The 12,684-nt window shown below is 36.6% G+C and overlaps 1 protein-coding gene across 1 annotated transcript in view; it reads right to left on the bottom strand.

The window, feature by feature from the left end:
* LOC134801433 (transcription factor EB) overlaps window positions 1-12,684 on the bottom strand; it is a 117,092-nt gene that overhangs the window by 76,792 nt on the left and 27,616 nt on the right. The gene's annotated exons all lie outside the window — the stretch shown is intronic.

Genomic DNA, 12,684 nt, shown 5'->3' with positions numbered 1-12,684 from the left:
CGATATAATAAGTACAAGTATGTCAGGTAAACACTTAAGAGCAAATCTCTTTCCCTCTTGTATTTGTTTGTTTTAGATTCTTCATAAGTATCTTGATAAAAGTTTGTTCCCATACAAAAATGGTGTGTCGCTGATTTTTGTATGGGAGCAAACCAGGAGCAAACTTTTTTCTGCTGCGTTACCTTACAAAATGTAACTTTTATCTGATCAAGTTGTAAATTTTAATGTGTTAATGAAATACTTATGGATCTAATACTTAATGTCCGTGTAAGCAAAAAAGTAAAAAAAATAATAATATGGTTTTTGAAATACTTAAACGACTTTTCGTTGCTAGTGAGTTTAGGGACACGAAATCAGTGTTCTAAAAGTCGATTCACCCAAATACACTTGGACCAAGAAATAGGACGGGTGGAATACCACCCTTATCCACAATAACAAAAAATACAGGTATTTTTAGGGTTCCGTACCACAAAACGAAAAAAACGGAACCCTTATAGGATCACTCGTGCGTCTGTCTGTCTGTCCGTCTGTCACAGCCTATTTTCTCGGAAACTACTGGACCAATTAAGTTGAAATTCGGTACACATATGTATATTAGTAACCCAAAGATGGACATGTTTTTTTTTATAATTTTAAAATACATAGGTTCGAAGTCATTTAAGAAAATAGCCAAAAAATTACCATTCCCCCCCCCTTTATTTCCGAAACTACTGGGTCTATAATTTTAAAAAAAATACACAAAATAGTTCTTTACCTATAGATGACAGGAAAACCTATTAGAAATGTGCAGTAAAGCGTGAGTCGGAATTATGTACGGAACCCTAGAAATGCGAGTCCGACTCGCACTTGGCCGGTTTTTTTTCTAGGCCACGTAACACCTGTGATTCACATATGTAAACAAGCTCTATTTGGAATTGTTATAATATCAATCGCCCTATACTTGCTATGACATGACTTTCATGAAACTTCAGATCACCATTTTTGGAAATCGGCTAAAGGTTCAGTTTCAAACACAACCGCGCTCGTATTGCGTCATTTATTTGTTTACTAACATTGTCTAGGGGTCAATGACCTTCTTAATTATATGCAGACAGCGATCTAATGAGTTTCATTCACCGCTTTGTCAACGAGGTACTAATTAACAATTGATCGACAGATAGGTAAATAGGCAGCTTAAAAAAACTGGTAAAATGTATCATGTACAGTCAACAATACTCACCTCATACATACATAAATATGTGTATGCGGGGATGCTAAGCTAATCGTTTTGATGACTGTAGATACCTACATAAACATAAATATCTGGAAGACCGAGCTTTACTCGGAAAACATAAAAACATAAAAATGCGCGTTTTCCCAGAGATAAGACCTAGCTAGATCGATTTTTCGACCCCGAAAACCAATCCGAAAACCCGTATAAAGCAAATTTCACCGAAATCGTTAGAGCCGTTTCCGATATACCCGAAATATATATACAAGGTGTCCCAAGAAGTAGTGATATACTGAAGCTGGGAGATAGAGGACCTAGAGGGCTATCTGAATCACCCCCATGTATGTTCCGCGATTTTTCGTATTTTCGGAGTTATGATTTTTTTTTTTAATATTTCACCTATCGCCGAGTACGATGAGATTTTTATTTATGGTGACGTGAATTATTGCGGTAGATGCTTGATTTTTTTTGTGTGCTAAGCTGATAGATAGGCCAATTACGCGTACTCGGCGATAGGTGAAAAATTATAAAAGAATTCAGATAGCCCTCTAGGTCCTCTACCACCCAGCTTCAGTATATCACTACTTCTTGGGACACCTTGTATATAAACATGAATTGCTCGTTTAAAGGTATTAGATAGATTAATGGACGCAAATAGAAGATCTACAAACAAAAATTCTACTCGCTCTATTATCTTTGTATAACAATTTCTAACAACAAAAACCAGACATACAAGTAGATAGGTATATGGTTCTAGAATGTTCTTGCCGAATTTCATGTTATTTCAGAATGTCGTTTTAAAACGAGAGTGTAACTTCGATTGTATGGGAGCGGCTTTTGGCGACAGATTTTTATTTTATTTATTTGGAAGGCAAACAGAAATAAGTTTACAGAGATACACTAAGGACATTAACTTATTTCCTTAAGGGCTCTCACTAAAACATGTATAACAGAAATATACTACACTTAGTGACTTAACTACTCTTAAGGTATTAAATACAAATTATTAATTTACTAACACTACATAGATGCTAAGCTACTTAAGATTCGTGTGATTCTTAAAAAATCGTAAGCCTACATGAGCCAGACAAATATTATAAATATCTTATTGGCGATCTTTCTCTAGTGTGCTGTGTATGTGTGCCTACCGTGATGTTATGTATGGATGATGTATGTATGTATATATTACTAGTTACTCCACATAGCCAAGGTTGCTTAGTTGTGCCCGCGGCGTCGTCTGTCTTCGTGGGAAGTGGAACAGTCTACCTATACTTATTGGATGAATGGATGCGGGTTCAAGTCTTGACTAAGTCGATTATTTTTTTAATTAAATTTTTGGTTGTTTATGATCCATAATAAACTAGATTAAGTGTTCTATTTAGTAAAAATATGTAAAATCATGTTTTTTAAAAAACTAATTATGAAAGTTTGAGTTTTTAACTAAGAAAATAAAAAATGTTAACGTAGATAACAATCATACAGCGAAACGGTGGTAAGGTGTAAGGTACCTGTACCTGTCACTAAACGAAAAAGTGTACTTGAATAAAATTACAATAAGTACCTAATGTTACCTAATAATGTCATTGGAGACATTCGATATGTCCATTATTAGTTACTAGTGCCGTCGTCACCCTATTGTAATCAGGGATGAAATGTCACAAAATGATAATTCAACTCAAGCATTAGTTTTTAGCAAACAACAAATAAATGAAAAATGATGACAATCAACAAATCCTTGACAGTCTTACGCAAGTCTGGCTTTCTTGACAGATCTAGTTCCGCGGTCAATGCCAGGCGGTCACCTTCACACCGACTGGCTAACTATAACCTCTATCCAGGTCAGGTTAAGGTTCAAATTCATGTGTTTTTTTTTTAACCGTGAAAAACAGGACTGTTATTTAAATTGCTATAAATCGGAGTGCCAGATAAATTAGTGCACTTTTTGATTATGGTGGTGTAGAGGGAAACTGGGTCAAGAGGAACACTCGGAAGGCTAAGGAAATTCTCTTAGGAGAAATTAGTGTCCGACTCAAGGTTCGATTTCAGTTTCGGCATATAAATTATAAATCATGTTTCGGCCGAATGTTCGGTTTTGGCCAAAAAAAACTGCAGAACTTATCGGTCGCGCCGAAACTGTATTTTCATTAGTGCTCGACTGAAGTCTCGATTGTGGACCAAGGTTCAATTTTGGCCGAAACTAGAGCAAACTCCAGTTTTGGTTGGCCACTAGAATACACACAACTCCAACAAACAACTCCCTCGCGCTAAGTGTACAAGGCGTCTCACACCACCCTGCTTTCTCAGCTCGAAAATGCACGAAGCCCGACCGTGTGGTGGTATTTCATAGTGATTATGAGAATATTTTTTTATTTTTTAATTAGCCCGTTATAGTGTCCCACTGCTGGGCAAAGGCATCTCCCCTTAATTTCCACAACTCCCGTTGTAGTGCTTTTTCCGGCCAGTTACTGATGAAGGCGTCTAAGTCGTCACGCCATCTCCGTCTGGGCCTGCCACGTCCGCGCTTCTTTTGCGGCATCCACTTAGTGGCTATACTAGCCCATCTATTTTCCCGGATTCATGCGGCAGACGTGACCTGCCCAGTCCCACTTCAGTCTATATATATAGGTAAATAATGATTAGGGGACATCTTACACAGATCAACCTAGCCCCAAACTAAGCAAAGCTTGTACTATGGGTGCTAGGCGACGATATACATACTTATATAGATAAATACACTTCTATACATAGAAAACACCCATGATTCAGGATCAAATATTTGTGTTCATCACACAAATAAATACCCTTACCGGGATTCGAACCCAGGACCATCAGCTTCACAGGCAGGGTCACTACCCACTAGGCCAGACCGGTCGTCAGAAGACTGAGAAGTCTTTGAACAGGTTGTTGTATGGGCTTGTTTCACGATAGTCATCTGAAGTGGACTCGTTTAGAATGCGGGGCAGATTTCACGTTACATTTGTAATGTTTTGTAATACTAGTCTTGAGGGCATGTAGTGGAATGTATGTAGAATTCTTCTTAACAATATTCTAAGAACTTCAGTCAAAAAATTTAATTTCCGTACCAGTTAGTACCTTATCACAGTGACAATCAATATGAAAGTCGCAAATTTGTTTTGGTAAATTAATACTCACAAGGGAGGTATGGATGGAAAGGTCGAAAGCAGCGACGGAATATTATAAAGTCATAGCTCTCGGTATAACATACGTTTGATTAAGTTAACCATTGTAGTTTTAATTCTTAATTACATTTTGTAAAAGGCGTAAGTTTTGTAAGCGTAAGTAAGAAACATATTCCTTAAAATTCTTTGGCAGCGTATTTTTTGGCCTGTGTAAGTAAAACAATGGTGAGTTGGTGACACAACATGACGCTGGTAGTGAATGGCCGGCGCGCGCGCCGATGATTGCTCTAAATTGTGCGGTTCGTTCCGCCCATCAGCGCTAATTCCACACTAAAACTATAATATACTCGTAACGCATGCCCTAACCCACTGTTTTTGTACTGACCGACGTACTGACATAGGAACATTGGACACAGAATAAGTAATAGTACTACCGTACAGAAAGGACACTTCCTACAAAACCGACGCCGACGTTTGACAGCGATTCAGGGTCGAATCATGCTATTCCTTTCTAACTTATGGCACTATCGGCTATTTAGGGTTGTCAAAATTCAAGTGATTAGGTATCTTATCTGTGGTCGTGCACGCAAAAGGACGTCAAGTGGTGCCAACCCTAATAATAGCTCGGAGCAATGCTGAGCCGAGCGGAGCCGAGTTTACCCGAAGTCAGGAGTGTCTCCCCACTGACTAAAATTATAATATAACGCATGCCCTAACCCACTGTTTTTGTACAGTCACCTGCAATAATATGTTACTCTTCGAAGGCAGCAAAAATATGTGACACGCTCTTATGGCTCTACAAATAAGAGATGAGTTATTTTTGCAGCCTTCGTTGTGTGACATATTATTACAGGTGACTGTACTGACAGTCTAACTGACATAGGAACATTGGATTGGTGTCAGTTACTAAAAGAGGGAGGGCAGACTATCATAGTTTGAGTCATAACATAATAATTGTAAACATAATAATTATGACGAGTGTCGGGAATTTACTGGTTTCCGTCGTTATGACGACAAATTTAATTATTCATTGTGTTTGTACAGGGAATAACTTAACTAACACATGTAGGTAATATATTATAGTTTAATGAGACTTTATTGAGACAAAAAATACAAACTAAACAATAATAAAACTAAACTACATTATAGTTACTGTTGTGGGTCAGTAAAGAGTATTCTATCTATTTTTAACCTTATTAAATTATAGCAGAATATGCTTGGTTGATTTACTTCACTATATTTTTTTTATTAGTCGGTTTTTTATAAAATATCTGGGAGACCGAGCAACATATAAAAACTCAAAAATGCGCGTTTTCCCAGAGATAAGACCTAGCTAGATCGATTATTCGCCCCCGAAAACCCCCATAGGTACCTATAGTAAATTTCATCGAAATCGTTAGAGCCGTTTCCGAGATCCCCGAAATATATATACATACAAATAAATAAATATACAAGAATTGCTTGTTTGAAGGTATAAGATTAGATTGTTGGTTTATACCTAATTAAAAACCCGAGCATTAACTTATACGTGCTTATGCCTTAATAAATATTATTTATCAGAAAGAACATACCTACTCATTTAACAGCATAAAAATAATTTCCAACACACTTCACAACACACACACAACACACAACACACACCGAAAAAAAGACATTATAATGTTATTTATTACTTATTATAAATGTTTCTGTTTTTTCCCGTAGTTGCATGTCGTCCATGACCTAGCTTAATACCTAGGTCCAATTTAATCTAGTCATACCCACATATGCTAATTGTGTACAGTCACCTGCAATAATATGTTACTCTTCGAGGGCCGCCAAAATATGTGACACGCTCTTATGGCTCTACAAATAAGATCGTGTCAGATATTTTTGCGGCCTTCGTTGTGTAATATAGTATTGCCGGTGACTGTACGTAACCAACCAACGAACATAAAATCTATGTCGTTTAAATTTTCACCGAAATTGCATTTTTACGTATGCTAATATTGCTAATATAATTGAATGGGGTTGGTAACTGTCAAAGGTTTGCATAGATGGCGCCATCATACCTTGCCCCTTTTTCTATGAGATTTGGCTTAAAGGGCTGGCTGGATGCCAGGCATAAAATTCCATTAAAAAAAACTAAATTTTGACACAACTCTAGGGGGCAAGCTGACAGGGCAAGCTGCTAAATACTTCGACCGGCCAACCCCATTGCATTATTATTGGATTATAAAATATTGTAGGTACCTGTAAATTAATCAAAAAAACGATTTGCTTGTTGCGAGAGTACATAAAATACGGTGATCGTTTACAGATAAGCATGCCGTACACTTGTTTGCGACCATCGAGGTATAAAAAACATATAAATTAAATAAAGATGTCTTGAAATTTCCACTCGCTCTAGTTTCTTTTTCTTCTTCTAAAATGAGACCGTAACCGTCCGTTTATCCGTATTTTATTTTACCTCTTCTCACTGGAGCACTGAACTGATTTAGATGAGGTATTGATAGTTTGACACCCGGTGAAGAAAATAAGATAGTCTTTGTCGTGAAAATAATCAATTTACACCGACGAAGTTGCAAGCAGAAGCTAGTGTGTTTATTAAAAGAAAATAAATAAATGTAAATAAACGAAAATGTATAATAATATCAGAAAAAGACACTGGTGCGTAAAAAAGCTATATTTCTATTATGACACCGATATGGTACTTTAATGATCATAAACAAAATATACCTACTTTCCAGTCACATCAGCATTCTTGGTCATGAAATCAGCAATAAATATTTTACAGTACCGTATATAGTATTGTTATCGGATCATACTTATTCTGTAATAAAATACTTAGTTCAATGTACTTCACGATACCGAGTCTATTGCGAATCAATTTAAGTTAAGAATTATTGACTTTTTAATAGATTTAATTAATCAATTAAGTGCGCATTTAATCGAAATTCCATAATATACCTAGGTAGATATTTATGGAAATATAACAAGTTAAGAATAATTAAATAAATGAATAAAATAAATATGAAAGAATATTCTTACGCAAATCGACCGGTCCCACAGTAAGCTCAAGAAGGATTGCGTTGTGGGTACAACTACAATAATATTTATACCTACCTAATAATTAATATTAAATATAATACGTAATGTACATACAAAAAAATCTTTAACGGAGGAACGAAACACACAAATAAAGGTCCTTACCGGGATTCTAACCCAGGATCACCTCAAAAAAGTTAGATAATAAATCAAATTGTACCTATTAGAATTAAGGCATTTATAACCATCGTTATCACCAGTTTATACAATTCCCTGTTTGCATAAAAGTCCTTCGTTCTGCTTCTGTTCCACCCGATATACAGACTTCCCACTGCTGGGCACAGACTTCATAAAAAAGCTAGCACTATTTAGATTGGGAACTTTACACGCCCGATGGGGTGTGGATGATGATCCAAGAGCAACTGGTATCAAATGATATTCGAGAAAGCTATTGTTACGAGTCGGGGTTTGAACCCGCGACCTCCGAGCACGATGGCGTGCAATGCAATGTAATTGAACTCAATTGATCGATCCTTTGACGACAAGAAAAAATATGCGTCCTATTTACTCTGAAATGGAACTTGTAACAAAAACTAAATAAACGGTATGGATATTTTAGGCACCACTTTGGTGTGTACCCATTTGTTAACACCTCACGTGACCGCCGCCATACAAAAGACGGGAACAAATGGGAATGATTTATACATCTTACCTTTAGGCCTTTAGCTTTTCGGTGACGGAAAACATCATGAAGAAACCGGACTAATCCCATTAAGACCTTGATTCCCCTCTGGGTTGGAAGGTCAGATGGCAGTCGCTTTCGTGAATACTAGTACCTACGTCAATTCTTGGGATTACTTGTCAAGCGGACCCCAGGCTCCCATGAGGCGTGGCAAAATGCCGGGATAACGCGAGGAAGAAGAATACATATTCCCATATGTGCCCGGTGGGGACGAATGGTAATACACCACCACTTTCATTCATCAACGTGTAACTTTTATAACCATGCATCAAAAACGTCTTGAAAACTTTTATTGTTTGACAACAAACGCCAATTAGTGTTTTTATACTAAAACTGTCATTTGGGGTTTTCCATCAGAAAAGGTTCTGCTTCATGTGCAATAAGGACCTTTTTATCAGAATTTCTGTCGGAATTTCAGAGGACCTTGCGGTTGAAGCATAAGGAGCCTTCTGTAATGGAAAGCCACATTTGAGTATGCTGAGATATCCAAGCAGGCTTTTATTAAATAAAGCCGCTTTTACTCAAGTCTTGAAATTACTTAATGAAATGTTGAAATAAAAGCAAACCGAAAGTAAATCCAAGCACATAAACACGTCCAAATAAAACAGAACACAACACAGGTCAGCGTACACTGGGCACAGTGGGCACTTCGCGAACGTCCATGCGCGGGCGCATACTTGGTGACACTGAGGCTTGCGCGTGTGCTTAACATACTGATTGTGACCGAATTTCGCGCATTTACATTTTTTTTACCATGCCATCCCTTAAGCCCTGTTCTTATATTTCAAAAAGCAAAATGACAGTCAGAATGACCATTTTAATACTCTATCTTTTAATTATACATAGACCTTTAACTCTTGGACACCCTATACATATCTAAGGAGAATTTGAGAATAGTTATTATACATTTTCACCAGACCAGCTCGTAAAAGCTCTCTTTGTACTTCATAAACTGATAAGAAAGTTGCATTTTATCCACATTTGTGACAAAGTAATCTACCTAATGCAAATTTTGAGTAGATTGCACAATTCGCTCATGTTGGATGATAGAGTTTACTTTAAAGTGATGATTTTGAATGATAAATTATTTAATAACGTTCATTTCAATTGGATTGTAATGTTATACGGCAAAACAGTGATTGAGTAAGTTAGGAATCTCTTCATGCTCATTATACCTAGGTACCTAATTCTAGGTAAATCATGGCTACAAATCCTGTGGTTTTCCTCCCATATCTTTCCTCTTGTGCTTGAAGAATACGCAATAAATACTATCCTGCTTATGGATTTGCGGAGATCGTATAGCACTGAGTTATAGTAAATTGCCTATTATTTATTTACAACGTCGTGTTTTCGGTACGATGTGTATGAAGATAAAAGTAGGTATTTTTATATATTTTCTCGACAATGAATGTTACGGAGTTAAAATAGGTTCAGCCAGGGCCAATATTTTGATTTTATTATTGGCTGCTATTTAACTGATCACCAGATTTAGTAAAATTTAATACCAAAAAAATCTATTTTACCACCCTAAAATAATGAATGATCACCAAAATTATAACACCATTTTAATGTGAAATGATTACCAATTTTATTACATTTTACTATCCTTTTAAAGGAAATGACACCAAACTAATCATTATTAACCCAAAAATAGTAAATGATTGCCAAATTTCAAACCCCATTTTAATGTGAAATGATAACCAAATTATTACATCTTTCTATTCTATTAAAGAAAATGACACCAAAATAATCATTGTAAACCCAAAAATAGTAAATGACCACCAAAATTAGAACTCCCATTTGAATGTAAAATTATAACCAAATTTTTAAATCTTGATATCATATTAAAGCAAATGACTCCAAAATAATCATTGTAAACCCAAAAATAGTAAATGACCACCAAAATTGTAACCACATTTTAATTAAAAATGTGCAAATATTTAATATAATTATCGTTATCCTATTCAATTAATTAATCCACTTCGTCACCTTTTTCTAGTAGCATTTTATTTCTGTAACAGTCGCAGTTCTAACCTAACCTAACCCACTTTTCTAGTAGCATCTCTTTTCTGCAAGGTTCGCAGTTCAAACCTAACCTAACCCACTTTTCTAGTAGCATTTCGTTTCTGTATGGGTCGCCTTTCAAACCTAACCTAACCCACTTTTCTAGTAGCAGTTTTTTTTCTGTAAGGGTCGCAGTTCAAACCTAACCTAACCCACTTTTCTAGTAGCATTTCTTTTCTGTAAGGGTCGCAGTTCAAACCTAACCTAACCTACTTTTTTAGTAGCATTTCTTTTCTGCAAGGGTCGCAGTTCAAACCTAACCTAACCCACTTTTCTAGTAGCATTTCTTTTCTGTAAGGGTTGCAGTTCAAACCTAACCTATCCCACTTTTCTCGTAGCATTTTTTTTCTGTAAGCGTCGCAGTTCAAACCTAACCTAACCCAGTTTTCTACTAGCATTTCTTTTCTGTAAGGGTCGCAGTTCAAACCTAACCTAACCCATTTTTCTAGTAGCATTTGGTTTCTGTAAGGGTCGCAGTTCAAACCTAACCTAACCCACTTTTCTGATAGCAGTTTGGTTCTGTATGGGGCGCAGTTCAAACCTAACCTAACCCACTTTTCTAGTAGCATTTCGTTTCTAGAATAATTATTATTTTGGAGTCATGTGCTTTAATATGATAGCAAACATAACCCACTTTTCTAGTAGCATTTCGTTTCTGTATGGGTCGCAGTTCAAACCTAACCTAACCCACTTTTCTAGTAGCATTTCGTATCTGTATGGGTAACAGTTGAAACTTAACCTAGCCCACTTTTTTAGTAGCATTTCGGTTCTGTGAGGATCGCAGTTCTAACCTAACCTAACCCACTTTTATACTAGCATTTCGTTTCTGTAAAGGCCGCAGTTCAAACCTAACCTAACCTACTTTTCTAGTACCATTTCGTTTCTGTAAGGGTCGCAGTGCTAACTTAACTGATAGCAGTTTGACTTACTTTTCTAGTAGCATAACGAAATGCTACTAGAAAAGTAGATTAGGTAAGGTAGGTATGCGGTGCGGGGTACGGGGGGTTGAGCGGGAGGGGCTAGTAATTTTGGCATTAGTTTACTTTATTTGGTAATATGTATACATTTTTTGGTGATCATAGTGGTTTATTTAGGTGAAAATATCGCATTAATTTGGTCTTCAAGATTTGGTGATCATTAATGATTTTTGGTGATCATTCAATATATTTGGTATTTGAATACAATTTGAAGTGCAGTCGTTATTAAAATGGTGGTACTTTTGTATTTTTAGGCCTTATTTTTTTGGTGTTCAGTAATTTTTTTTGGTAAGCATGATTTTTTTATTTAGGGTACCAAAGTATTTTTTGGTGGTCATTATATTTGTAGCCTTTATTATTTCCTTCCATATCCGCTTACTTCCGATCGAACCATTTTTTTCAATCTGATTGACAGTTATTATGACATTTGTCATGAACAGTCAGCTCGGACGTCCCGGTCGGCTCGGATAGTGTTGGGTAGGACTCGAATCCTTTCAGTCCTCTGCTTGAAGACTACTCAGTTTTTCAGACTCTTATAATTAAGTTTAAACTCGAGTTCTTTTCAACTAGACAGAGGCCCAAGTCTCTTGTAGAGACTTGAGTACTTTTCACAGGACTCTCGTTTTTTTTACTAAATATTTCGAAATGCATTGTCTTTATGTATAATTTGTAGATTAGATACATACATAAATCATACACTAACCCTTAATTTCTTTACTGTTATACAGGAAAAACCTATAAAATTGTTCACGGAGTCTTTATTTGGAGGCTCGAGTTCTTTTGAGTTGCTCTTAAAAAAGACTACAAAGGACTCGACTCGGGAGAAGTTTTTTAAGCGCAGTCTTGTAAAAACGAGCTGTTCTTCAAATTCAGACTCAGAGGACTCGAGTTTCTACAAACACTAGAGGCTCGGACATTGCTCGGACAGCACTAGTGTTAATGTAATATACTAGTGTCGGGTAGCCCTGTAGCCCCGGTCCCGGAACGGCCCGGTCACGGTGGCGCTCCTGACAGCCCCTGTGTCGGCTCGCTCCGGCCCGCCCCGGTCCGGGCACGGCCCGGTCTAGCGTGAGTCATCCTTAAGTTGTATGTTTTCCGTTTCTGAAATTTAATACTTACTATCTCAAATAGGTTGCATGCCTTAAAAATATGTATATTTAAAATGCAGAAATGAATTTTTTTGAAGGCAGCTGAAAGTTAAGAACATTGGTGATACAAATATTAACATTTTGATACTTTCTAAAACTACATTTTCGTGTATAGGTAGGTACTTACGTCATATACTTAAACAGAAATTAGGTTTTTTGTCTGTGTATGACCAGGCCCTAAATCTGTGGAAGTATCACCCGGTACGTTTTGACCATAAAAGGTTTATAGTAATTATTTTCTGTTTATTTTTTTTGCCTACTTTGGTGTCCCGTTGCTGGGCAAGTCTCCCCTCGTTTCCAAAGTAATACTTTCCAATGTATTTAGGCGCTGCGTAGTAGCGAGTAGGATACATTGCACGTAAAATTGTATGACTCG

The sequence above is a fragment of the Cydia splendana genome, chromosome 22 (assembly GCF_910591565.1).
Source record: "Cydia splendana chromosome 22, ilCydSple1.2, whole genome shotgun sequence".
In the NCBI taxonomy this organism is placed as follows: domain Eukaryota; kingdom Metazoa; phylum Arthropoda; class Insecta; order Lepidoptera; family Tortricidae; genus Cydia; species Cydia splendana.
The sequence above is the reverse complement of the archived record's forward strand: the minus strand, read 5'-3'. Positions and strand labels throughout refer to the sequence as shown.